General features: G+C 35.3%; 1 protein-coding gene across 5 annotated transcripts in view; it reads left to right on the plus strand.

Annotated features, from left to right (window-relative positions):
* Cldn16 (claudin 16) overlaps positions 1-27,917 on the plus strand; it is a 166,877-nt gene that overhangs the window by 9,609 nt on the left and 129,351 nt on the right. Inside the window, exons 2-4 of one of the 5 annotated variants that reach the window (XM_078043864.1) lie at positions 3,989-4,100; positions 23,975-24,010; positions 26,517-26,571. The gene's annotated coding sequence lies outside the window, so the exon portion shown is untranslated. Of the gene's footprint in view, positions 1-3,988; positions 4,101-4,781; positions 4,992-23,974; positions 24,011-26,516; positions 26,572-27,917 lie in introns of those variants that run through there. The other 4 variants (XM_078043863.1, XM_078043862.1, XM_078043868.1 and 1 more) reach the window with 4 other exon arrangements.

Below are 27,917 nucleotides of genomic sequence, written 5' to 3' on the forward strand. Positions count from 1 at the left end.
GTTGTTGGGTCTGCAAACCACTCTGGAAAGCAGCATGGAGGCTCCTCAAAAAACTAAGAATGGAACCACCATTTGACCCAATTATCCCACTCCTTAGTTTATATCCAAAGGATTCAAAATCAGCATACTACAGTGATGCAGCCACATCAATATTTATAGCAAAATAATTCATAATAACTAATCCAGGGAGCCAACCTAGGTGCCCTTCAACAGATAAATGGATAAAGAAATTGTGGTATATATACACAATGGAGTTTTACTTAGCCCTAAAGAAGAATGATTTTGTTTGCTGAGATTATCATACTAAGTGAAATAAGCCAATCCCCCAAAAAAAACCAAGCAAAGATTTTCTTTGATGCAGAATCTAGTCAACAATAAGATGAGGCAGGGAAGACTAGAAGTTCAGTGTATTAGATAAAGGAGAATGAAGGAAAGGGAGGGAGAGCAGGAAAAGAAAAGACAGTTGAATGATCTGCCGTAACTTCCCTAAATACATGTATGAATACATCATAGTGAATCTCACCATCCTGTACCAGACTAGGTTCCTATTTAGAATGACATATATTCCAAGCTTGTATAATTACATCAAAATGACTCTATTGTCATGTATAAATGAAAACAACCAATAAAAACAAGTTGTATAGAAGCTCATAGGAACTTATGGTTTTTCATGTTCTGACATTTCATTAGCCTGTGTCCTACTCTGGGTCTACCTTTTTTCATTATGTGGTCACTCAGAATACCCTTTAAATCTGGAATCTCATGTCCTTTATTTATGGACCCTTGACCAGGATTGATCCCAGGGGTGCTTAACTGCTGAGTTACATCCCTTGCCCTTTTTATTTTTGAAGCCACATCCCCATTCTTTTTATCATTTATTTTGAAATGCTTTCTCACTAAGTTGCTTAGGGCCTTGCTAAGTTGCTGAGACTGGCTTTGAATTTTCAGTCCTCCTGCCTCAGTCTCCTGGGTCACTGGGATTACAGGCTTACACCACCACACACAGCTTGAATTATTTCTTCATGTTGTCCTTCTTTCTTTTTTCTCTGTCCTTTCTTTGTTAAACTCTTGCAATTTAGATTTTGACTCTTATAAACTGGCCTGTAATTATTCTTATGTCTTATTGCTTACCTTCCATATCTTTAGCCATTTGATTTATTTTGGATAATTTGCCCAATTTCATCTTTTAATCCTTTGTTTTTATATTGATTCTTGATTACCAAGAGTCTTGTTTTCCTCAGCATATTTTTATAGCATTTTGTATTATTCATGGATGCAATGTTTATCCATATAAAAGGATAATAATGGATCTTAACATTGTTTAGGTTTTGTTTTTTTCCTCCTCAGTCTGAATCTTTCTTAAGATGTAAAAATCTGCATAAAGGTAATTAAAAATTGAGTATACCTAACTAAATTGCCCAATAAGCATCTTGTGTGATTCCTGAGGTAGGGACATCCTTCTTTCAATACTCTCCATCATAGACAGGAGATGCCCCCATATAGCGTTCTGTGTTAATCTAAGCACCACATGGAAAAAAAAAAAAAAAGAGCTCTAGCTCAGTGGTTCTGAGAATTTTGCAGCCATGGCTTTCCTTTAGATTCATCTGGATGTCTTTTTAAATCTCACTTTCCTAGTCACAACTCAGATCAGGTTTCAGCTGATTTCACCTGCAGCCTAGGTTGAACATCAGTGATCCAACCCTAATGTTATCCAGTGGTTCTCAAAATGTGATCCAGTGAGAAAGAACAGAATCACTTTAGGATTTCTCAACCACATCGCTATTGCATTTTGGAGCACATAATTATTTATTGTATGAGGCAGTACTAGAAGGATGGTCAGATGAAATATGGGATGCCAATTTAAATCTGAGTTTCAGACAGACAACTGATAAATTTTTAGCTTAAGTATGTCACATGCAATCTTTAAGATGTAGTTATTCATTTTATTTGAAATTATTCATTTTTTTTTATCTGAAGTTGAAATTTAGCCAGTCCTGGGTATTTTTATTTGCTAAATCTGTTAACATTGTTCTAACCATTGTAGGCTATTTAGCAGTATCCCTGAATCTCTATATACTAGATGCAGGAACAATTCCACACCTCACTTGTGGCAATTAAAAATTACTCCAGCTGGGCGCAGTGGAGTTTTTCTTTAATCTCAGTGACTTGGAAAGTTGAGACAGGAGGATCACGAGTTCAAAGCCAGCCTCAGCAACTATGTGAGGGTCTAAGCAACTCAGTGAGACCCTGTCTCTAAATAAAATACAAAAAGGGGTGAGGATGTGGTTCAGTGGTTAAGCGCACCTGGGTTCAATCCTTGGTACTCCAGATAATTTCAAATATCCTTTGGGAAGCAGAATTTCTCATGATAAGAATCATGACTTTAGCACTTGTTAGAAATGCAAACTATAGGGCTCCACCCCAAAACTACTTAATCAGATACTCAATAGAAGGGGATTAGCATTTTGTGTTTTAACAAGCTTGCAGCTTCTTCTGATGCAACTGAAGTTTGAGAACAACATTGCTCTTTACTATTCTTTAAGCAAATGTCTCCCAGAGAATATAAACAAACATTCCTTAGAGTGGGGACTGATAAATTATTAATATCAGAATCACCTTTGTTGTGTATTCAAGCAACATGAGCACCACCGACTGGTATAGACTTTTCAGACTGAACTAATATCCCAAATTCTAGTCTCATGTTTACAAAATAAACTTCGTATGACAAACTGACTCCTGGTTCAGACCTACCTACAGCAATGTTTCTCATCCCTGGTGGTATTGTTGAACAACCAGGAGAGCTTTTGGTATTTTTATATCAATGCCAAATCCCCACCCAAGAACAATTAAATCAGAATCTCTGGGGGTGGTATTTTCAAATGGTATTTTTCAAGGAGGCTTGGAAACCACAAGCCTACAGGGTAATGCATTAATCTTTTCAATGGCAAAATTACAGTTGGTTTAAGGCTTATGTTTCTAATTACCAATTATAAAATTAATACTATGACTTGTATTTCAGGCTCTTTCTGTGTCTCTTAAATCATTTCCAGTTCTGGGGTCCTGATCAAACTGTAGTTCAGTAAATGAAATAAGGTTATGACATTAAAAAAGAGAAAGCTTTTAGTTAAAACAGATTTAAAAGACATAATGATGAGATTAGAACCTGGTTGGACAAACCTGCTATGAATAAAATAGTGGTAGGAAGAATCTGAATGGATCTGGTATTAGATGATGTTAAAGAGTGGATGCTTGGTTAGGGGTGATGTTAGTCTGGTGATTGGAAGGAAAATACCCTTACTTTTTAGAAATGCATAAAAGGGAGAAAATGCCATGCTGTCTCTAATTCAACTTAAATTCCTTGGGTCAAAATAGGCAAGTAAAACAAAATACTAACAATCGTTCAATCTAGATTATGAAGGTGTATAGTCATGACACTGTTTTGTCTTTTCATTTGCTTGAAAATTGTCATAGTAAAAATGGGACTATAAAAAACAGAGACAACAAACTATATAAAGGCGAGTAGGTTTATTCCTCTGTAACAGGAATAAAACCACCTGAATCTTGTCTTACTTCTGACTAATCCCCCTCTGTGCCCCATTTGCCTCCTATGCCAAATAAGGGGTTAGACCAAGGTCATTCTTTCTGTAATTGTGTGGTGATTATCCTCATCATAATTTTATTAGAATTTGGTACAGTAGCTGGCATTTCTAAAAGCAAAATATTGTCCCCAAATAAAATTTAGGTCACCTCTGGGTGGTAGTAATTGTGTTTGGAAAGTTTCCCCCCCCCACAAGTGTTTACTATTGCTAATATTTCCACAACGAATATTTAAACATTTCTCTCTGAAGCTTTGGAGAACAGGAATCTTGTCACCCAAAGTTGGAAAACCAAAATACAGAATTTTTAGGTGAAAAGGAACAGAAAACACTCAGGGTGCAATCATGTCTAAAGTGTTAAAAAAAAAATGCAGTGCTTTGTTTTATTCCAGACTAGACTATGGAAAAGAAGGATAAAATTCGAATAGGACCATTGTGCTTTATCAGGGGATCAAGTACAGGCTGTTCTAATGTTCTCAACGCCTAAGCTGCTTCTGCAAGTGGGTAAGCAAGCTATCAAATATTTTAATGCCATTCATTTGAGCAAATTCTCACTAAGTACCTCCTGTATGTGGGCCCTGTGTGAGGAACATGCAAAACAAATATTTCCTGGGCATTGACCATGTGTCAGCACTCTTGTCAGAACCGGGCACTATATATTCAGTGTTCCAAGGGGTGATCATAATAAAATCCCTGTCCTCTAGGAGCTTGCTTTTTGCTGGGAGAGACGGTCTGAAATATGCGAATAAATAAGTAAAAAGGAAACATGTCAGTTACTGAGAATTGTCATTTTGAAAAACAGAGACATGTGCAAGAGACCAAGAAATGCTGGTTCAGGAATGGTCAGTGAAGGCCTCTTTAAGAAGGTTATATTTTAAGAGAGACTGGAATAAGGAGTCTGAAGACACACTGATAATAGCTGATATTATCTAATGTGAGCTTTCTATTTTGGGGGAGTGGGGGATGCTGGGGATTTATCCCATGGCTTTGCACATGCTAGACCAGCACTCTACCACTGAACTACCTTCAGTCCATTTACTTACTACTTTTACTAACTAATTTGAGCTTCACACAGCCTTGTGTAGGAGGTGCTATTATTTCTCATCTCCATCTTACAGATGAGGAAACTGAAGCACAGAGACAGAAAATCAGTGACCTGGAAGGACACACCTGGGGTTTGAACAAGCAGCTTAGCTTCAGAGCCTGCACTTGCACACCACACCATCACTTGACAATCTGGGGGCTTAGTGGATTCTAGGACGAAGAAACAGAAATGGCTGAAGCCTTAGCAGAAAGATAAGCTGGATGAATTGGAGGGCCCAAAAGAAGGCCTGCTTGGTCTTCCAAAGGAAAGATGAGAAACAGCCTTAGGCTGGAGCCTGCACACATAGAACTGTGAGTGATTTTATTCTTTGAGAGGATTTGAGCACAGGAGTGGTATTATCTGGTGTTCCTTTGGGGATAGAAGTAAAGCACAGAAACCAGGATGTTGCTGTCATAGAACAAGGAAGAACTCAGTGGCTTGAATTAGGGCTTCAGTGATGTCATGGTGAAACATTATTGGTTTAGGGTTTAATCTTTAAAAAAAGAGACAAGAGGATTTTTTTTTTAATGTGTCAGACATGGCATGTGAGGGGAGGAGAGGAACCAAAGATACCTCCTAGGATTTTGTCTCGGCAACAGGGTGGACAGTGATGGCATTTACTGAAATAAAGAAGCCTTGGGAAGAGGCGGCTTTGGAGAGCAGGCCGGGGGAGGAATTAACAGTTCTCCGTCAGCTATGATAAGTTTGAGTTAGTTGTTAGACAGAGTGTCTCGATTTTGAGTTTAGAAAGAGTTCACTTGGTGTATTATAGGCAAAGAGAAAAAGAAACTTTTCAAACTTTGGACTGATACATAAAATTTGTACATATTAATGTTTTAATCCAGTTAAAACTATCTCCTCAAACATTTATCATTTCTTTATGGTGAAACATTCAGAATTCTTTCTTCCAGCTTTTAGACGTATAGAATATGTTATCTTTATTTATCATCATCCTACTGTGTATTGCACATAACTTCTTACTCCTATTTAACCATAACTTAGTATCCACCAATCAACTTTTTCCCATCCCTTTTTTACCATCCATGACCCCCTCCCCCACCGCCCCCCAGCCAGTCTCCTCAGCCTGGAAACTACCGTTCTACCCTTGATTCCTAGGAGATAGATTTGATGAGCATAATTTTTGCTGAAATAAATTTAGTCTGGGCTGTTAAAAAAATGCATATATGGCCAAGAATTTGTGACTCTAGATCCAAAGTTGCAAACAGGTGGCCCTAGGGTTATATTTTGTTTGGATTTCGAAAAGACATTTTTTAAAATTAGGATATTTCACGTAAAATAAAATATTTCTGGCTTCTTTAAAAAATAACAAGGCTAGGTAATTTGGGGTGAACATCTCCATTTTTTGTAGCTCTCTGTTTTTCTAGTGATCCCCCTATTCCATTTTCTAGTCCCTTTCCATTCCTATAGGAGGAAAGGTCCTCCTCTATGGCCTCTGTGAGCATTTGAGTTCATGGTGCTTGAGGGAGATCCTGATGTTCATTTTTCCACGTAAGACTGCTTACTAATTTTTCTGTCATTTAACTTCTCTGGGCCTCAGGTCTTCAACCATAAACTGTGGATTGTGACTAATTCAGGAGATTATTTTTGAAAACCAATTTAAATAATGAATGTAAGAGCATCTTGTATTGGTGATGTGCTCTCAAAGTGAAAAAATATTTCCTTTGAAAAGCAAAAGTTCAGATTATTAATTTATACCTGCACAATGAAAATTGAAAATACCTAAATTTAATTACTTAAATATTTGGAAATATTGGTGTTCATTTATACTTAAAATATAAGTTAATTTAAAATAAAGTATAAATGGAAAAGAATTGGTTCCCCAAATTGAGAAGAAATTCTTTGAGGGAAAACATAATAAAAAAATATTGAGAATTGAATGGGTGAAAGGTGAAAGTGTGGAATATAAGAAAAGGACAGAGAAATTATATTCAGAAATCATTTTTTTTTGTCCTATTTTCTCAACTTATCTTTGTGACTGTGTGCATATGGTATTAGAAATGCATATTTAGGAGCTTTGCATGTACTAATTCACTTAACACAATAATCCTATGAAGTAGTTAGTACTACTATGCCCTTTTTATAGATGAAGAAATTGGGGTTCAGACAAGTCAAGAAATCTTCATAGTTAGGCAGCTAGCAACTATGATGAGTCATTTATTTCATTTCTCAGATTCTCAGAATAAAATGTGAAAAAATGAAGCTTTTTAAAGATTTTTCTAAAGTGCCATGCTGAAGTACAGAACCTTTTGTTGACTCCAATAAAGACAATGCCTGTAATCATTTAGTAGCTATACCCAGGGAATTTTTCATACTGAGTCATTAGGTTTGGTAACCTATGACAATATATTCACGATATAAATCAAGCTATTTAGTAGTTTACTTTAATTATTAAATCAAGCTATTTAGTAGTTTACTTTAATATTGTTAGCATATGCATTTATGTGATATGCACATTCCAATATTATTTCTCAAATACTTTCTGCTTCAGTCCCATCATACAGCATCAAAGTTAACCACTTTATGTGTCTTGGTTAGCAAGTTAAATGTGTTAGCAAGTTAAATGCCTTCTCTTCAATCTTCACAGCATTCTTTTAATACTAATATGCCCATTCTCTTGATGATCAATAAATAGAACACAAATAGATCAATAAATAGAATAGAAAATTAGGAGGTAATTTTTCTGTGTTCTAGCACTTGCTCTGCCACTAATATTGTTAGTGAAATTTGAAAAGTCCATATCCCTCTCTGGCAGGTGACCTCCATGTCCTCCTTCTGCTCTGACATTCTGGAATTTTATGAAATCTCCACATAAAGTGAAATAGAGCCCTTTCATTGTTATTAACAACGTATTAGTAGAACTCCCCATGTTAAAAATAAATAAGCCCCCAAGAGTTTCCAACACTAGTAGAACAAAAATGCAGCATGGGTTACTCATTCTTATTCCTCAGGTTGACATGGTTTATGCCTGAATGCAGGACTTATATACTTTACCAGCTCCCAAGGGCTCCACTCCAATGGCTGAATTGAATGCTAATCAAGGACTCTGGCTGTGCAGGGTGAGCCTTGTCTGATTACATCAGCAGGGTGGGCTGGGATGCTCAATTCAGTTCACGGTAGTTATTCAGCAGTTCAGTGACACATGGAAGGTCATGGACTTCAAAGAGAATGCTGAATGCAGAGATGAAGGCCTGTGTAGAATGGTCCAGTTAATGATCACACTTCATAATTTCATAGTGTGCTCATTCTCCCAGACACGAGGTTCAGCCCCACTCTTATTGGTCTGGCTGGGGAATGAGGAGCCTTCACTCCAGTGTCCCTTCCTGATTCCGTAGCCTGCTTCACTCAGTATTTTTCTTTGCTTTTTTTTTTTTTTTTAATGTAAGAGAACTTAACAAATGAATAACCCTCATCACGTTGTGGTGTTTTGTCCCATGATTGGCACAACACTTTTCACATCCTTATTCCATTTGTCTTCTCACTGAGCCTGTGAGCTATGCAGGGCTTACATGATGACTGAGATATTAGAGAGGAGGAGCTGGAGCCAGAGAAGGAAGGGCTTGGCCTAAATCACACTGCTAGTAAGCAGCACGTGCCCTCTCAGCCAGTATTCTTTCCTCATAATCTGTCAACCAGACAATAGAGGGACATTTTTAAGGCCTTGCATTTTTTACGTACTCTGGAAGAAGGGGTAAGTTTCTGCTTCTATACCATGGATGGAATATCATTTAATAATGTTTTTTCTTACTCCCTGGTGTGATGCCTAACATAGGTACTATACAGGTGTTCATCTAGTTTCCCTTTGTATACAGTGTTTTTCAGTGTTCTATAAAAAATTGGAAATTTCCCACAGGCTCTGGAGAACCATCATAGTATGAACCCAGAGAGAGAGAGAGAGAGAGAATTCATGGCTGCTCCTGCTAGAACAGGTCTGCCTTCCTCTATCTTATCACTGAACTTCTTCATTATGTTATGAACAAGAGAATCTCTAGACAGAGTGTTTGCAAACCACCAGTTTATCATGTTCTGCTAAAAGGGGGCATGCTGTAGTCCAGTAACAACTCTTAGTGCGATAGCAGGAATGGAGCTGGACTTTGCATCAGGAAGTGCTTGTGTTAAAGCCCTAACTCATTGGCAATGATGAACCAAGGAACCTCTTTGAACCTTGGTTTCCTAGTGAATGAAGTGAACACAATAGTGCCTTCTATATTAGTTTGATAGGACTACCATAACAAAAACTATAAACTGAGCAGTCTAAATAACAGAAAGGTATTGAGCCTCAAAGCCCAAAATCAAGGTGTCTGAGAGATGTAAGGGAAAGAATTTCAGATCTCTTCTTGTTTTGTAGATGGCCACCATCTCTCTGTGTCACTTCATATTATTTTCCTTCTATGTGTGCATTTCTCATTGTCCAAATTTATAATGACATTGGTCATATTGATTGCATCTACCCTGCCCTAGTCTGACCTCATCTTAACTAATTACACTTACAGCAAGTATTTCCAAATAAGGTCACTGAAGATTTAGGACTTCCACATATGAATTTTGGAGGAGCACAACTCCACCCATAATACCTTCTCCATGGGATGAAAATTAGACAAGATTATACACTTGAAATGTTTGACAGAGTGCTAAGACACAGTAGCCGTTCAAGAGGCTTGTGTTCCCATCTTTTTGCCCCATGCATTCCCTATTGCTTTCTGTTTCAAACACACACACTGATGTTCTTCTCTTCTATTCTCATTCCTATCTTTATGTTTTCCTTGTGCTTTGTATTACAACTTTGGGGGACTTCTCACTTCTAATATTTCCAGGGGAATTTCTGAAATCCAGGATGGGGTTATATAGGCATACAACCTGCACTTTACATGGGAGAGTATTGTAGGAATGAGCACCAGATTCTTTTTTTTTTTTTTTAGATAATTTTTAGTCTTTCCACCTTTCTTTTTAGAAAGCTGAAGTTGACTATCTTGGCCTCAAACACTGCAGAGTCTGAGGGAGGCCCAAAATCTCTGCCTAGAACAGTAGTTGCAAATTTCTTAAGGTTTGGCTTCAAGAAAAAGCTCCTAATGAAATGTCCCAGAGAGTTAACATCAGAACTTGCTGAGAAGAGTTCATAAACATGTCTGAGCATGAGGGGGTGGTTTGAGCAGCAGATGCCAGATTCCAAAGAAAAAACAGTTGTGATGGAACAAAAGTTCACTGGGGCAAACAAAGGAAGGGAAAATACAGCTGCATTTTTTTTTTTTCTATTCAAGTGTGTCTAAAACCAGTGTGTCAGAAGTCTTTCCAATCAGTCTTCAGTTAGTCATCTCTCATTGAAATGTGACTAACTCCCACAGTAACCTGGAGTCTCCTCTTGTGACTATGAAATATTATTTACCATGAGAATGATTTTAAAGTGGAATACTTACATTGTTCTATGGGTAGTTACAGGTAGTGTTGCTTTCCAAAGAGTTGCTCAGACTATAGGCTGAACTATAAATGCTGGAGTTCAAAGATCGGGCAGATCCCAGGCCTGCCTCTGATTTGCTGAATAATATACCTGAATATACCTGACAACACATCAACCAGCCAGACAGACCATATCATTATGGGTGGTAGAACTGTGTTTTGCTCTTAATGTATACAAGAAGTATCAGGGCAGAGAGGCAGAAGTTGATGCTGGGGAGGATGTATTTTCAAGATAAGAGATATGGGTTGAGAAATATAAATTTCCTGATCCTATGCTCAGGCTGCTGTTTAAGAAAATTAAGGGACTGGATTGAGAGTTGCTTTTGTAAACCTGTCCCTAGAGTATTGTGTTCTGAATTCTTTGGTATCTGTATGTCAGTGGGTGGGAACAAGAGCTTTGGAAAGGCAAGAGAAACACTGTCAGATGTAGGGACTGAGTGGGTGAAGCTGAGGCTAGAGGGTAATCTCTCTTTGCAGGTGGTGCAAGTGGTGTGTGTGTGTGTGAGTGTGTGTGTGCATACACACGAGTGTGTTTCCTGAGAGTGATGACCTGGGCTTGGCCTTCCAAAATAACAGCTCTTAATTCCCCAGTGCACCATCAGCAGGTGACCCAGCTCTGCAATGGTGGTGGTCTTGGGAATCAGAGCAGACCACCCACAGAGAGAAGAAATGACAACAACATCTAGCTCCTTTAGCAGGTTTGCATTTATAATTTGAAAACACTCAGAAGTCAGGGAATCTTTAGTTTATCATCATGAAGTCCCTGGAGCAAGCATCAACATCTTAGGAAGAGCAAAACTAAATAAACATGAAGCACAATAATACCCATAGTGTAAAGCAATTAAAATGGCAATTTAAACTTTTTATCTTTGAATATTTTTTCCCCTCGGAGGTTTCTTGAAGAGGAAAATGCCTTTAGTTTGAAGTGATTTAAATTACTATTTTGACTCTGGCTTTAGCTCTAATATGTTGTACAATTATCTTTTCTTCTCCGAATGATGTTTTTCTCATCAGCAAAAAGTAGAAGAATACACCCTACTCAGGGCAGCTCTCATGACTGGTTAATCACATATACAAAATTTGATAAATGGAAATATTAGAAGAAAATTAAATTTTATTTCCACTGTATTTTGCAAAGTCATGAAGACTTTTATATAAAAGATTAATAACCCCCCTTTAAATTCTATTTTTGAAAACTAAGATCTTCTACAGAATACCTTTCCTAAATTATAATTGAATTTTTATAATCATCATTAATAAAGCAACCGATTAAGTATATTTCACTACACCAGAGCTTGGAAAAACTTCAAAGGGGTATGGCAACTAGTTGGAGAGGCAGTACTCCCACACGTGAGTCATCATGGAAAGACCAATATAAATGTGAAAATCACTCTGATATTTGAAGTATGAAGATTCTTCATACCTGATATTGTGCTCATTTTTGTGACTGTGACCACAGAATTTTTCTTCTGCATGCTTCAGAGAAGTTTTTGAAAATTCATGGTCTCTGCATTGCACTATTTTCCTTGTACATCTGAGTGACAGTTTTCATCCTGGCATTTCTCACTTCAGAAAACACTCCTCAATGACTCCTTGAGATTTACTCTTTGTCCTGACTCCATTTTTGAAGAAAGTACTATGGCAAGTGTAGTCAAGGAGGGTGGTAATACTTTACCTGCAGAGACCTTGCAGCAGAAAGAGATACTATTTAGAAATCTGTGAAGCCTTTCTATAAAACATGAAGTTCTGAGATTTTATTTTGTCCTCTAATTAATTAATTAATTAATTATAATGATACTAGGGATCAAACCAGGGTCTTATGTATACTAGGCAAGGGCAAGTTCTCTATTACCAAGCTACATCTGCGGCCCAAAATTCTGAAAGTTTGTCTTCACCCATCACAACTATTTCTAAACATTTAAAATAGAAGGTATCAATAATCTCCATGTTCCAATTCTGCATGCAACTTGGTCCAAGCCATTTTGTGCAGTGTCAAAATAAGAAAGTACAGCCCTTTTAATAGCTGTGACATCTTACACACTGACTACATTTATCACCCTGTAATTGCACCATTGGTGTGCATGGAAGCCCAAATCTTTTTCATGCTCTTCACTTTTTCTTACAAAAATATTTAAGAGGGACTGTAACAGATTCTGGTGGTTCTCAAGCCTTAGTGTTCCAAATGCAGAAGGCTATGTCCCACCTCCAGAAATTCTGATTCTGAAGCCTTGGATTAATAGCTAGGAAATGGATTGATTGATATATTTCAAAGGTAAATCTAATGCATGTGTTTCACACACCACCATTTAATAAATACTAATATGGGATCTGAGAGCTCAGGTTCATGTCAAAAATATTCAAAGGTTTAAATCCCCAAGCTTGAAATTACCTGCTGCTTATCATCGGGATAAACCTTAGTTTTCTCAACTACAAAATGGGAATAGTGACAACCTTGAGTGGTGTCATGAGTTTTAAAGGAGATGAAGTATGCAGAGAACTTGGCCTGTTGCATAGTAGGCACTAAATCAACAATGACTCTTGATATGATTCCATACCTAAACTTGGGTGTCTCTTAAAAGGCTCGACATTTTGAAGATTCCAAATGGATTCCTGAATAGAAAAATGAATGACGTCATTTTCTTCACCATGATGGTGAAGCACAAGACTATAATGAGTTTATTATCACTACTTTAAAAAAGTAAGCTCTAAACCACATTGAAGAACAGCAGCCTATTTGGAACATCAGTATGTAACATGTTTGTCCTCAGGAATCTATAGCTTCATATGTTAAGGGCTGACAGAGACTTTTGAAAGACTGCCTTGCAAGAATGTAGAGGAGATTTTGACCATCACCATGATATGAGCTGGTGAATATAACCCTAGTCATGTGGATGGATGTCCTCATGATATAGTCATAGTACCAATCTGTCTTCTTCATGGGAATATAAGAATATGGTAAAGAAACACAAGTGAAAGCAATTTGAAAATTGTGCAACCATCTACAGATAATAGGATTGCTATGATAAAGTCTTTGTTCTAAAAGCTAGAAAAGATAACATACAAAGGAATTAATAGTCCACTTCATAAATCAAGCTCAGTGAATGCCACCCACTGTTGGGCAACTGGAAGGCTGAATGTCCACATAGAGGGGCAACGGAGAGTCTGATTCAAGGACAAGACAGAAAACCCATTCAGATCATTTTTAAGGTTATCTGGTATTCAGATAGAAGATCATAAGAAACAACATCTAATGAGACATTTAAGAAAACAGAGAAGTAAAATTCTTCCAATTTTTCAGTTAAACGGGTACACTTTCTTGAAACAAATTTAAAGCAAAATATGTATTTTTTAAAAACCTGTATTTTTCAGGCAACAGCTCAATTAAGTAAGAAAATGAAACCCAAATTGTGGACCAAGTTGTTTACTAAATGAAAATTTTAGCCTTCATTGTGGTTGTGGGATTTTGATCTCCCAGAGCAATGACACCTGGCTTGTTGAGCAATAAATACCTATGGCACCATGAGTCAGATGGGGCATTAACTAGTAAGTCAAGAGAATCAGGAACACAATTCTCAAATGACGTCTTTCCATCTGCTTAGGAACAACACTTGCTACCCACAAACTAAGTAAGCATGAAGGAAATAGGAAAGCAGAAGGAGGAAAGACCAATACTTTGTGTATATCTGTACAACGCACCAGATAGTTATTGTACATCTTCTCTGCATGAGGCAGGAATATGTCTCATTTAACTGTGCCTTTAGTGGCACACAGTATTAGAAGGTGCCACTTGGAGCAACATAGTGCTATTAAATAAATTAATAGCATGGAGTAAGAAGTATCTCATGTCTGGAAAATATTGACAGTAGATTTTAGGAAATCTGTGTTGCGTTGGGAGCTTTCAGGAAAGAAATACCAAAATTTAAGCATAATAACCAAGGTGGTTTTAAAATAAAAGGGCCATGAAGCTGGTAGGCAGAGCTCAGTGTAGCAACAAGCTCTATAAAAGCAAAGCTGTCCTCTTGAACCAAAGAGGAGTCATCACATGCTGGCAGAAAGATAAGGATACCACTCCAGTCTTTCTGGTCACCCTCCCCAGCCAGGGATGATAATACTTCCGAATATGAGAGGCAAGCTTTCATTCCCAGTTTAGTACACTGAATTCTCCTACTCTGCTGAAACTACTACAGATTTTATTAGGAACCTCATTTGGCCAATTCGTGGTCAGTGATATCCCTGACCTATCTAGAAGGTAAAAATTTGCTGATAATTGCTTTCTGCTTGAAACTCTCATAATATTTGTTTTATGAGAATCTTCTTTTCCTGGTATTCTTCTACTTTATAGATCTTTTCCTTTTATATCCTGCTTATTTTTCAGGCTTCTCTTTCACCTCTCACTAAGCCATGAATATCTGTCACATGACTTTGGCCTATGGCTTTCGTCTCTTCTCTCTGAAACATCCCTTAAGAGATTCATTCCACTTTTAGGACTTTAACTGCATCAGGGCTGAAGAGATCCTTCGTGATATCCATGTCTGGTCCTCATTATTCAAGGATTCTATGAAACTTTTAAATTAAAGATGAAAACATTTTTCCCAAATGAAATCCTTATTTTTTCTAACATTTTTGGCAACTACACATTTTCGTTAGGATATTTCCTATGTTCAAAACCAAAAGAAAAAAAATCAAATTTAAAATATAATTGTCAATATTTAAATTCTCAGACAAGTTCTATTATCTTGATCTGTTCCAGAGTGACCTGAGTAGGATACAATAAATTAAGTATTCCAGGTCCTGAAAATATTGCCAGTAGATTTCAGCAATGGTCACCTGTTAGAGAATGACCATTGTTGGAATAGGCTGAGAGAAGTGAGAACCTAAAGTCTCAGAATGAAAAGTTTAGAATCTATTAATAATAAAGATTGTTATCTGCTCTGCTTTACATTTTATTTATTCTAATGAGCTTATTTTTCCAACTAGACTTGAAGTCCTAGAAGGAAAGATTGATATGTGATTTTTTTTGTCTTAACTTCAATCCAGTGTCAATAATAGTTGTTGAATTATTTCAAGTTCTAAATTTTTCACACAATGATCCCACATTAATGCAGAATATATTGCTTAATCTAGACTGTACCAGGAATATATGTTTTGTAGGATTGTGCTATGGGATAGAGGATCCAATTCAGTGTCTAAGAAATGTGGATAAGGTAAAGCAAAGGAATAGATCCTCTTCAGTTTTTAGGACAGCCACAGATTGGGGAACAGAGTCTGCTATCTCTAGATATAGGTCAGGACCCTTCTGCATCTGTGTTGTGACACTTACTAAGAATAAATCTCATGAATATTTGGATTATGCCAGAGAGAGGTAGAAGCAGAGAGAAAGTCTTTCACCAGTTTTGGCACAGTCCATGAAAAGCTTTTCTGAGCTTCTTGCTATTGAAGTGGTTCAAGCCAAGGTTGGACAACTACAAGGTGAGGATGCTATAAGGGAAGGAGATGATTCTTAGGTGGAAATGAATTACCTAAGAGTCATACGTTTCCCTAAATATTATATTTTAAAAATTAAAGTCTCATCACTTATTGGGCATTGTGTTTGGTACCAAACAAGGTAATAAGTTATTATAGCCAATATTTACATAGCAATGTTCTATGCACTGAGCAGAATTCTTTGTGTATATGTATTCTTCAAAACTTCATGAAAGATTATGAAGCAGGTATTTATGTTCCATCCTACAGATGGGGAAACTGAGCTTCAAGTAGTTCTGGAAGTTTCCCTAGGACAGTCAGTTAGTAAATGTCGTAATTTGTGTTCAACCCACATTAGACTTCCTACTATGTACTCAGAACCAACTATACTGTTGCTTTGACCTTTCTGAGAACTCTTTGACCATACTGTCACTACTCTTCCTTTATAGATGAGAAGCTGAGTTATTAGGTATTGTCATGGGCTCTGGATCCCATGTGGAGTTCTCTCCAACTTCTCTATTGCACCACCTTGTTGTAATCCTCCTCAATCTTTGACTGAGATCTTGCAAAAGCATTTTTTCTCTTTCAACCTCTCTCCTACCCACTCATCCTTCACTTTGCTGCATGATGTCCTTCCAGGCTCTTACTTGACTCTTTTTTGCCTTTGTTATAATATGCAAATATGTCAAAGTCCCGTGTGACTTCATAACCTGCCTCCTTCACTTTCAAATTTCTCCCCTTTTTAAAGTATAAGCTCTTTTTTTCATTAAGCACATCTTATCATTGTTCTACTCATGTATATTGAGTCTAATTTCTTATAAGTAAGAATAGAAGTATATCCTCATTAGGGAATACATTTTGTTTATATAATCCTCAAAATATATCTTCAAAATCTCTCTTTCCCTAATATTCACATTGGTCCCAGGTGTTCATTTTTTCTCCAACCTAGGCCTCCTCTACTGAACACCATCATAGTTCAGATACTCATGTAAATTAACTCTGTGTTTCCTGATCACCTCATCACCAGTATTGTCTGCCTAAAATTCACTCTAAATAATATTGCTGACAAATCTTTTATTTATGCTCACTTTCTGGATTAAGTTCAAAATATCTAGTCTGGTAGACCTTGAACAGCCTGCTGGGGAAATGGATATAAAAATTTTACAGAGGATATAATAATATTTGGAAATTTTACACTTAATCTATTCTGGACTGTATTGACTCAGGATTGCATTGCAATCCAAGCACAGGATATCAAAGGTGCTGGAGAAAGGGCCAGAAAAAAGTATTTGCTTGTAGAGTTTGTTTTATGCTTTATCCCTGATGTGATTGTATTTGGAGAATGTCAATAAGAAAAAAAAACAGTGGGGAATGAGAGCAGTGCTATACATAGTAGGGCAGTGGCACAAATAACTGCAAAGCACTAGCCCAAACCTCACTGGCCTGACCTTTAAAAATCATAGTGAGAGCCTCTATCTCTTACTATAGATGGCCCCTATGACTACTTAGCAGGAGGAATAGGTTAATATTGAACAAATGTGGTCAAGTTCCTGGTCCCATGTGTAACCTGTTTCTGTTTTTAAGACTCTATATGGCTTCCTCCATGTTCACAAAGTGGTATTGGCATACTTTCACAGATAAAAATAACTCACACTATTCCATCCAGATCACAGTTTGGACCTCTCATTTCCAGTCTCTCTTGCTTCTCCTTTTAATACTACAATTACATACACATTACACCTTTTGATATTGGCCCACAGTTCCTAGATTTTATGGAGTTGTTCCTGCTTATATGTGTTTTTTTTTCTTTTTCAGTTTTGAAAGTTTTTATTGGTTTTTTAAACTCACTAATTTCTTCCTCAGCCATGTCCAGTCTATGATAAACCCATTGAAAGCATTCTTCATTTCTGTTATGGTACTTTTTATTTCTAGTACTTACTTTTGATTTTGTCTTAGACTTTCCAAATATCTGCTACATTACCCATTTGTCCTTTTATGTTGTGTATGTTTTTGCATTAAAGCCCCAACAATTCCTTAGAATTCCCATTTTAAGTATTTCTATCAGTTTATGGCTCTAATAGCTTTAACTCTGTGGTAGTAGATCTTTCCTGTGTCTTTCTGAATTCATCTATTTCTCCAAGGTGATGTTTTGCCCTACAATATCATTTTTCTGTTGAATCAAAAAAAATAATTTATTTTCAATTTGTTCAGCTTTAACTTGTTTTAAGGACAGGAATGATGACTTTCAAACTCTTTGCATGGTCAAAGTGAAATCAGAAGTCCTCTGAATCCCTCTTGATTCATCAAAGAGAAAGTATATTGGATTTAGAATAGTATAAGTAAAAGAAATGTATGTTCTGTAACTTACTTAAATTTGTATTCATCTCTGTGCCAAGCAGCACAGAGTCAAGGCTCAAAAGGTTGAAAAGTGTTAAGTTTTGTGTCAACACAAGGTGCCAGACTATCTTATATACAGAACCAGTAAATATTAATAAGTATAATAATTGTATAAAGCATATGAGACTTTCACAATGTAAAAGTGTAATATTGTTAGATGTGTGTACTTGCATTCTTAAATAAAATTACAACATGAGACATTAAATTACAACTTTGTTATTCATATGCATATAAACCTGAAACTCAAAAGGAAAACCTATAAATTTTCACTAAACAATAGCACCCACACACCTAATTCATATGTCTACTCATTCCAAAGCACCAGATTTTACACAGCTGTTGGAATTTTGGCAAAGAGGATCTCAGATGCTGCCAAGATCATGAGAGAGGAAGTACATCTTAACCCAGCCCATTGCAGCTTTTGATATTCAAGATCATGCCTTTCTGAGTGTTGGGAAAACAGAGAGTTAGGAGATAAGAACAGTGGGTGAAGAGGAAATAATTTCATCATTACTGAAACTAAGTGCTGTGATATAATTTCAGAAATTTTTTTTCCTGATTTCTGTTAGGTGGGTTAAGAATAGTCTAGTTAGTGTGGAGGAGAAAAATATATCTTTTCTCATCCTTTGCTAAATTCACATTGGAGGCACCTAAAACAATGGACATGTTAACAAGAGGAATTTTTTTTTTTTTTTGAAACAGGTTTCTTGATGTCCAATCCCTGGCCTCAAGGGATCCTCCTGCCTCTGACTCCCAAGTAGCTGGGACTACAAGTGTGTACCACTGAACCCAGATTTAACACTAGTTTGTGACACAGGAGCATTCAGAAATAAAGACCCAAAGAAACAGGAAAACATGTGAATTTTGTTGTAGTTAAAGGCTTAGTTTTAAGGAAGAGAGGACAGTCATACAGAAGTATGATTGGACAAAGGGAATATAATCTAGTGTAATTAGTTGAGAGAGGGCTTTGTAAGGCCTGTGTGTTCATGTTTTTCTCTGTGTCCCTTCTTGTATGTTCACAAATGGGAACATTCCTTTACTCTGGTGTAAGAGGGTATGTCTTGTATAAGGGTCTTATGATCTACTTCAGAGAAAGATCAGAATTTTTTTTATGACCTGCTTCAGGTGAGAAGGGCCTGAGAAGGTCACAGAGAACTTCCTGCTTCTATTGGTTTCTCAAATTCCAAGGTGCCATATATTGGGGTACTATGTCCTAAAATCCATCAATAACAACAAGAAACTTGGACAAAATCTAATAAATGACTCTTTATTCCATCCTTGCTTCATGAGTTAGAATTATGTTAGGAATCCAGTAAAATTTCCAAACAAGGGTGCTAAGCAGTCTTTCATTCTCTATAGCTCTAGAGTGAAAAAAAACTGGCTGTTAATTGTGGGAGATGCACAGACCTGGCTCGAGATAGGAATTTAGGAGCAAATTTTAAGTTTTTGTGTTTTTGTTTTTCTGCTCCTAAGGCAGGACTCTTTCTCAATAAAGCCAGAATCCATCCCATGAAAGCTGGAAATTTCCCACGCCTTTCAAATTCAAATTTTAAGTTCAAAAAAAATAATGGTGACCTTTTTCCTAGGAAAAGAACACACTCTAGCAAAAGAGTCTGGATTGAGGAGCAAGACAGACCAATGAGCATCAGGTCAATAGATACCAGATGCTTTTTTAAAAAAGGACTGAGGATATTGCTCAGTGGCAAAGCATATCTGAGTTCTTTTTTAAAAAAGGTTTTATTTTGAGGTAGGGTCTCACTAAATTTCTGAGGAACTTGTGATCCCCCTGTCTCAGCCTCCCAAGTTATTGGAATTATAGGGGTGCACTACTTTGCCTGACCTGGGTGCTCCTTTCTTATAATCACAAATACTCTCTCCCTACAGCTAATTTCTATCTTTCCATAGTTTAATCATGTAAATATTTGCCACAAGATACATAATTTTGTTATTAATCTTTATTATAATCTTTATTAATCAATGAAAACTATATGCATTCTTTTGTGTTGCTTTTTTTACTATCATATTTATATTTATCCATATTGCCATTTATACTATAGTTTGTTCATTTTTGTTGTGCAATTTTCCATTGTATGACTGTACTGCAAGTTACTTCTCTTTCACTGATGGACACTTATTTATCATAAATAGACTCCTGAATATGAAGCCTATTGCATATTCACAATAATTTCTTAAATCATATTCATTTTGTTTGTTTGTTGGTTGGTTCTGGGGATTGAACTCAGTGGCTTTAATAACTGAGCTACACAGCCCCACTCCTTTTTATTTTTTATTTGAGATAGGATCTTGTTAGTTGCTTAGGGATTCACTAAGTTGATGAGAGGCTGGCTTTGAACTTGAGATCCTCCTGCCTCAGCCTACAGCTTAAATCCTATTATTTACTAACCTTTGTGCAAATAAGTTTAAAAAACCAAATGAGGAAAACAAAAGCTGTTTACTTAGAGATTTCTATTGAAATGGTTTAATCCACTGTCAGATATCAAAGGCAGATATCAGGAATGGAAATTTTCACAGTGAGAAAACACTAAAGCTGCAGACCCATAAAGGCTTTGTCAAAGGGGAACTGAAGGTAAATAACTAGAAACAGAGTATCCTATGTAGTTGGTTAGGGTTAATGTTCAGTTTTCTCTGATTGGTCTTAAGCTGGTAGTTCTGACAAAAAATTAGGAAAACAGTTACTTATTAATCAAATCCTGGCCATTTTGGACTGATTGTTACAAAAGTTATTGCTCAGCTTTTTGGTTGTTAGTAGAGATGGCAATTTCTGGCTTTCTTGCAGCTAGCTGACCTCCTGGTCTGTTTGTTGTAAATACAGTTTTACTTTGCTGAGAAGCTTCCTGCAGGTTGTGGGTCAGGATTCTGTGTCTATTTCTATGTATAATTTGGCCATTGTTTATTTGTGTACTTGGTCTCTTTCTAGTGATTTTTGCCAAGCCGTATAGATGTCTTGAACTCTAGATGATAATAAAATATGTTTCATATGATTTCTGTAAAAGTGCAATAATATGATCATCTTTAAGCTTATCTCACTGTTTGACACGTGTAAATGCTCTTCTTTTTAACCTTCTTCCAATTTGATAGATACTTGACAGTGTCTATTGGTGAACATAGAATGGCAGCTTGAAATGTAAAAAAATTCAAACTTCAAAGTTTTGGAGTTAGCTGTCTTGATACTTCTTTCTGATCTGAGAATCTATAACTGTGCATCTCTAGTTTTATTGTAAAAATAAGTGTGCTTGGAGAAGTTCATAAATCTGCTCAAGGCCAGTCACATAGCTAGTAAGTGGAAGTATTTAAATACCATGCTATATCATTTAAAATGCACACTTTAAATTTTCTTAATATAACATTAACAAAAAAGTTAGAGAAGAATGTAAGCAAGACAGACAAAGGTAGATAAAACAAAGGTTTTAGAAGTGTAAGAATCAAACTTTAAGTTTATGAATATCGATACTTCAGATTTCTCATTTGTATTTCTCTGATTTGTCATTTTCATCCTTTTCTTTTCAACTTTTCTAAAATGTGGCTTTAAGTTGAACTCTTGAACACTTTGACTTTATTTCCTTTTATAATCATTTCTTGTCCATGTGGAATCTAATCTATTCATATTTGCTATCCTTGAAAAGTCACATTATCTGGTATATATTGATCTTAAATATTCCCCGAAGGCCCATGTGTTGAAGGTTTGATTTTCAGAGGTGAGTACTGGGAACTGGTGGAAATTTTTTTAAAGGTGTGGGGCCAAGTCTCCAGGTCACTGGGTTCTTGACTTTGAAGAGGATTGTGGGATCCACTTCCTCTGTCTTGGTTCCTGGATCTGAGGTGAGCAGTTTTGCTTCACAATGGGCTCTCACCAAAATTATAAAGAGATTTCAGAGTAAAAAGAATTACACAAGATCAAGATAGTCATTTTATATAGGAAAATGTTTAGTCCACAATGAATATCCAGAATCATTGGAATATCATTGGCATAATCCATAAGTCAAAACTTTTAGAATTATGCAATTATATTCATATAGGAAGACTTATAAACTTTTATTATATCATTGGTGGATATAATAGACAAAAATTAAAAAAATAAAGATAGTATTAATAACATGAAAAACACAGTATATGTACAACCAGATAATGGTCATTATTTTTATAGCATCACTCAACATTTGTAAATCATGTATATTATGATTCAAGGGGAGTATCACAGAGTAGAAATTGGACAGTTATCATATTTATTTACCATGCACTAACATTAGGTATCAATTTCAAAAATTTAAACAGAAAAAATTCAGCCATTTAAAATTTGAAAGCAGAACTGTAGTACAGGCAGATACCTCTATTAAGTTACTTAAGAAAAAATGAGCAATAGATAAAGGTTAATCAAGAAGAATGTTTAGAATAAAGTGATATGTGTCATTAGCAGAGTAAATCATAGATATATTATTTTGGATTACATATTCAAGTTTATAATAATACATTGGAAGATATAAAATGAACAATTTCTTGGAAAAATCCATATCCAAAATAATTGTTTAAAACTGATGAAAATCAAACAACAAAATAATTTTAAAAGCAGCCAGAGAAAGCAGATTATTTGCAAAGATATTAAGAACTGACTTTTAAATAACAATTATAAGATAATATTTGCAATGTTTTATTAAAAAGTCTGACCTAGAATTTTCTTCCTATTCTTCAACAATAAAGATAAAAATAAAGACATTTTAAGAAAAACAAATTTAAAACCAGCAGAACTGCTTTAGGGAAAATATGAAAGAATTTCTTCAGACAGAATGAAAATTATTCCAAAACGAAGGTTATGAATTCATAAAATGAAGTTGAAAAATATTAATGCATATTAATTAGCTATATTAATAGTACTCTCTTACTGAGTTCATAGTATAGACAAGTTTGAATTCTATTCTTTAAATGGTATCTAAGTTGTGAAGGGGGCAAATGGAGTTAAAATGTTCTCTGCCATTGTCCAAGTCAAAGTTTAAAAAGCCAATTGATATTAGACTTAATAAACTAAGTAATCATATTCTAATCTCTGAGAGAATATTGAAATCTCTCAAAGAAGAATAAAAAGATATGTAACTTTCATACAAATTAGGCATAAAATGCAGTAAAAATAATAAAGTCAAAGGAAATAAAGAAAGAAAAGGAAAATAAATTTGAAACTGGGGAAAACTGTAAGATGCAGTTTTAAATAAAATTTATTTATAATTACATTAAATATAAATTTACATTTTGGTCTAATTAGAATTTAAATATTCCAACTGAAGAAAAATACTGCCATTTAGGATAAACAAATTTATAGGAGACAGATTTAAAGCATAAGGATATAGAAAAAAAATGAAAGCTGATGGTTGAAAAAATATCATGCAAATGTTACCATAAGACAGCCAGTGTAAATCTGATGAGTTCATACAGTGTGTTTTAAAGGCAAAAGGCCTTTCTAGAGATAAAAGAGCCATTTTCAAGGTTTAATTGATCAAGAAAATTTAACAATTATAAATTTTTATGCAAAGAACACAAAATCAACTAATTATAAAGACTTGACTAAAACCAATAAAAAGTTAATTATAAGCCAGGAAAAAATAAATTATTTTATGTATATTTGAAAACAAATCTAAAAATTTGATCTGATTGACACAAATTAAATAGCATTCCACAACTGCAGGAGATATGTTCTTTTCAATCACTGAAGGAACATTTATAATAACAACCATGTTCTTCACCTCACAGAAGATCTCAGCAAACTAAGAACCAACTCAGCAAATTAAGTACTACAAAGGAAATTAATATTGAAATTAATGCTTAAGAAGCTAGTACAAAAATCATTTCACAATTAATGAATTAGAAATGAATAATGAATTTTGTATACAAACTTTTAATTTTTAAAGATATATTTTACTTGTTAATGGATTTTTATTTATTTATTTATTTATAGCACTGAGGATCAAACCCAGGGCCTCACATTTGCCAGGTAAGCAGTCTACCACTGAACCACAACTCCATGAATTTCTAAATAACCCATCAGTCAATGAGATAAAAATAGAAATTAGAACATGTATTTAATTATATAACAAAAAAGCCGCATTTCAAAACCTTGTGGATGCAGCTAAATATTTAGTTAGAGGAAAATTTTTATCTTTAAATTTATGTATTAGAAAAGAAGTGAGACAGAAAATCAATGAGCTAAGCATCCATCTCAAGAACACTTTTGTTTGTTTTTTTAATAGTGCTAGGAATGAACATACATGGCCTTGCATATGCCAAGCACTTGCTCTACCATTGAGCTGAACCCCCAGCTCAGATTTTTATTTTTTGAAGAACAGCATAAAGTTCAGTAACACAGAAGAAAGACATGGAGAGTATAGCTATAAATGAAATTAAAAAACAAAAACAAATATTCACTAGTGAGTATCAAGTATTTCAAATGTTGATTGTTAGAAAGACTAAAGCTTAGTGATGTATCTCAGGTGTTGGGGGAAAGCCAGAAGAAAATAGATTTCTTTCAGTTTAATGATTGGAAATAGTGAGGTAACAATGAAGACAAGAAATTGTTACCATGGGTAGTGCCTTGAAAAATGTGGGTTAGCAATTGCTGTATTTGTTTTTGCAAAGCAGTTGCTTATAAATGACCCAGTTTTCCCCCTATATGTATTTACTATAGCGGCTGAATTTTCCCATGGAACTACTTATAAAATTCTCAATTGCTGATAAAAAATTATATTTTTTCTCCTCTTAATGTTTTTACATATAATATACAACATAATGTCTTCTTCCTTGAGGCTATATTAGAAAAATAAAAATTTAGGGGGCTGGGGATATAGCTCAGTTGGTAGAGTGCTTGCCTCCCATGTAGAAAGTCCTGGGTTCAATCCCCCAACATAAATAAATAAATAAATAAATAATCATCAAATGAATTAAACCAAACACTTGAATTTTTCTCTATGTTTTACAATAGGCAAGAGAATGTGATTTATTTGTTCTGATATGCCTTATGGCTTATAATGGGACTAAGCAATCATACAGATATAAATTTGAATTTATGTATTTTCACACCAAAAGAATTTAAAGCATAAGAACACTAATGGCTGAAAAACTTAATAAACCAAAAACTGTATTTTAATTAGAGCAATCGGCTAGATTTGATGCTTAAATATTTTGAGTGCTGTTATATTTCAAATCTAAGTGTTCTAGAATTAGAAGCAAGTTAACAAAATAAATGGCAAGAAACAAAAATACAGCAATAAACACTGCTACACTGGATAGAAGTTTTCCTTATTGCCTTTTAAATCCAGTGCACATTATTGTAGGTATTGTACTAAATAGTTTCAGTCCCTTTCTCACTCTTAGCTACCTTCTCTGCATATGAGAACTCTGAGGCAAATTATTCTGGGATCACCAAAAATACTCTTAAGTTTCCTGGGATATCTTCAGTTATGCTGTCTTGTCTGTTCATGATCAAATCATCATCATATTTTAAGACTTTTCCTTGAAGTTTTTTAAAATCTTCTAAGAAGATGTGGTCTTTTTAGAATTCTTTGTAACTTGATAAAACATTTCTTATCTTTCTTTTTACTTTTTTGATTGTTTGTTTGTTTTAACAGCTGGGCATAAACATTTGTAAAATTTTCTAATGTTTGAAATGTTTAGAGCTGGAGAGTATCCTCAAAATACTCATATACTTGTGCGTATCGTCACGAGTAAAATTACCATCACTATAATTGGATGAAGTTAAAATTGTTTGGAACTAAAGAGGAAATGAAAGATACTGGGAGCTGATGAAGGAAAAAAAGAAATTAAAAACTATGTGGTTGGTTGAGAGAAGGATCAAGGAGTTTGCTAAAATTGGAAGGAGAGAGAATAAGAGATAGGGGAGTTAAGTTGACTTTGGCTGCTCTCCTCTATATCAGATTGCATATAGAACTGGAAAAAAAAAAAAACCTGGATTTTGGTGGCTGAAGACCTTAATTTAAAGTGCATGGGCTAAGGTTGTAGCTCTGTGGTAGAACACTCACCTAACATGTGTGAGGCACTGGGTTCAATCCTCAGCACCACATAGAAATAAATATATAAAATACAGTCATTGTGTCCACCAACAACTGAAGAAAAATATTTAAATAAAAAAAATAAAGTGCATGCTTTCTCTGAAAACTTAATTTCTATAATTGTAAAATAGAAGTTAAAATTTTCTCCTTATTTGACTCTAATTCATGACTTTAATGAAATAATTACATAAAGATGTTCAATCAGTAATGATAAAAAGTATGGTTTTGAATCATTGTTGAAACTGAAAAAGGAATTTGTTTAATTTGGGTGAAGCCTTTCAAATACAAAATAAGCATCCTTTTAAGAATAAAAGCAATAATGAGAAGGGATAGCTAACATATATCAAATTTCCTAGGTATGAAGCAATTATGGTAAGCATTTCACACAAACACGCCATTGACCTCCCAGTAATTATATTATTTTTCCTGCTTTAGAGATGAGAAAATGGACCCTGGGACTTCAAATAATTTTCTCAAGATTATGCTGCTCGTAAGTACTAAAGCTGGGACTCAGATTGAGGTCTTGGAATCCATGCTCTTAACTGCTCTACTGCAGTACTAGGCCAAAGGCAAACATTGAGATTAATTTTCTTTAAAATTAATTAGTCGGGGTGAAAGTACTACTTTTTGGAAAAATGGTTTCTTTCTTTGGGGAAAAAAAAGCTAGCTAAAATTAAAGACATTGGTAGTACACAAAGAAACCCTATTAAAGGAAATACTGTTTTCCCCTTGTAAGTATGAAATTATAAACATTATGTTGAATTTAGCTGAATATAGTTTGAAGCCCTTTGGCTTCTATCACATTTAATTGCAATAAGCTTACAGCAAATTAAGTCTATAAGGAGAGGAGACCCAGCTAGACCCAAAGTATGATTTCCTTATGATATGAATACAAAAGCAAGTATATTTTAAAATTATACTGTGATCCAAAGGGTTTGGACTAAGTAGTACTTTTTGGCCACCAACATTGCTGAGAAACTGCTGAGACTACAGAAATGGAATTGCGTGCACTGCAGAGAAAACTGGCAATTACAAACCAGACCCACAGGGTACTCTTTGCTCAGTAACTGTTCAAACAATAGGACAAAAAAGACCCTCCTCAGTGCAGCTTTCATCTTAACACCATTTGCATATTGCTGCATCTCTCCATGCGCAGTCTGTCTAGCCCAATATAGATGCTCCCAACAATTATCATATTTCAAAAGACAGAGTTAAACACCCGAAGAGAACCCACACGGTAAACAATCATTAGTGGTCTAAGTGGGGAGTAAATAATTCATAGTCATTTTTTTTGTTATGTTGTTTTGAATTTTTTCCTTCTAAACAATGTCCTTGTTCAGTTTCAGTGGTTGTCTTGTAGTCTTAGCTCTTCCAAAGAATACTCATCAACTAATCCATGATAATAGATATGTTAGCTTGTTTTCTGCTGCTAAAACAGAATACCACAGGCCAGGAAAATTTAAGAAACAAGAGTCTCTTTGGTTCATGTTTTTAGAGGCTGATAAATCCAAGATCAAGGGCTACCTCTGGTGAGGGTTTTCTTGCTATATCATAGCATGAAAAAAAAAAAGCATAACATTTGCAGGGGGAGGGGGAATGGGACACACTTAACCATTTTTCAGGATGCTGATATTATGCTTTCATAACAACTAAACTTCTTTAATAAAGACATTAATCTATTCATGAGGGTGCGATCCTCATGATCTAATCACTCTTAAAATTTCCACCTTATATATTGTCACAGTAGCAATATAATTTCAATATGGGTCTTGGAGGATAGTCAAACCATAGCCAGAGCTTTGTCATTTCGTACTAATGAAGTTGGTACTGGTCTTG

The sequence above is a fragment of the Ictidomys tridecemlineatus genome, chromosome 3 (assembly GCF_052094955.1).
Source record: "Ictidomys tridecemlineatus isolate mIctTri1 chromosome 3, mIctTri1.hap1, whole genome shotgun sequence".
In the NCBI taxonomy this organism is placed as follows: Eukaryota; Metazoa; Chordata; class Mammalia; order Rodentia; family Sciuridae; genus Ictidomys; species Ictidomys tridecemlineatus.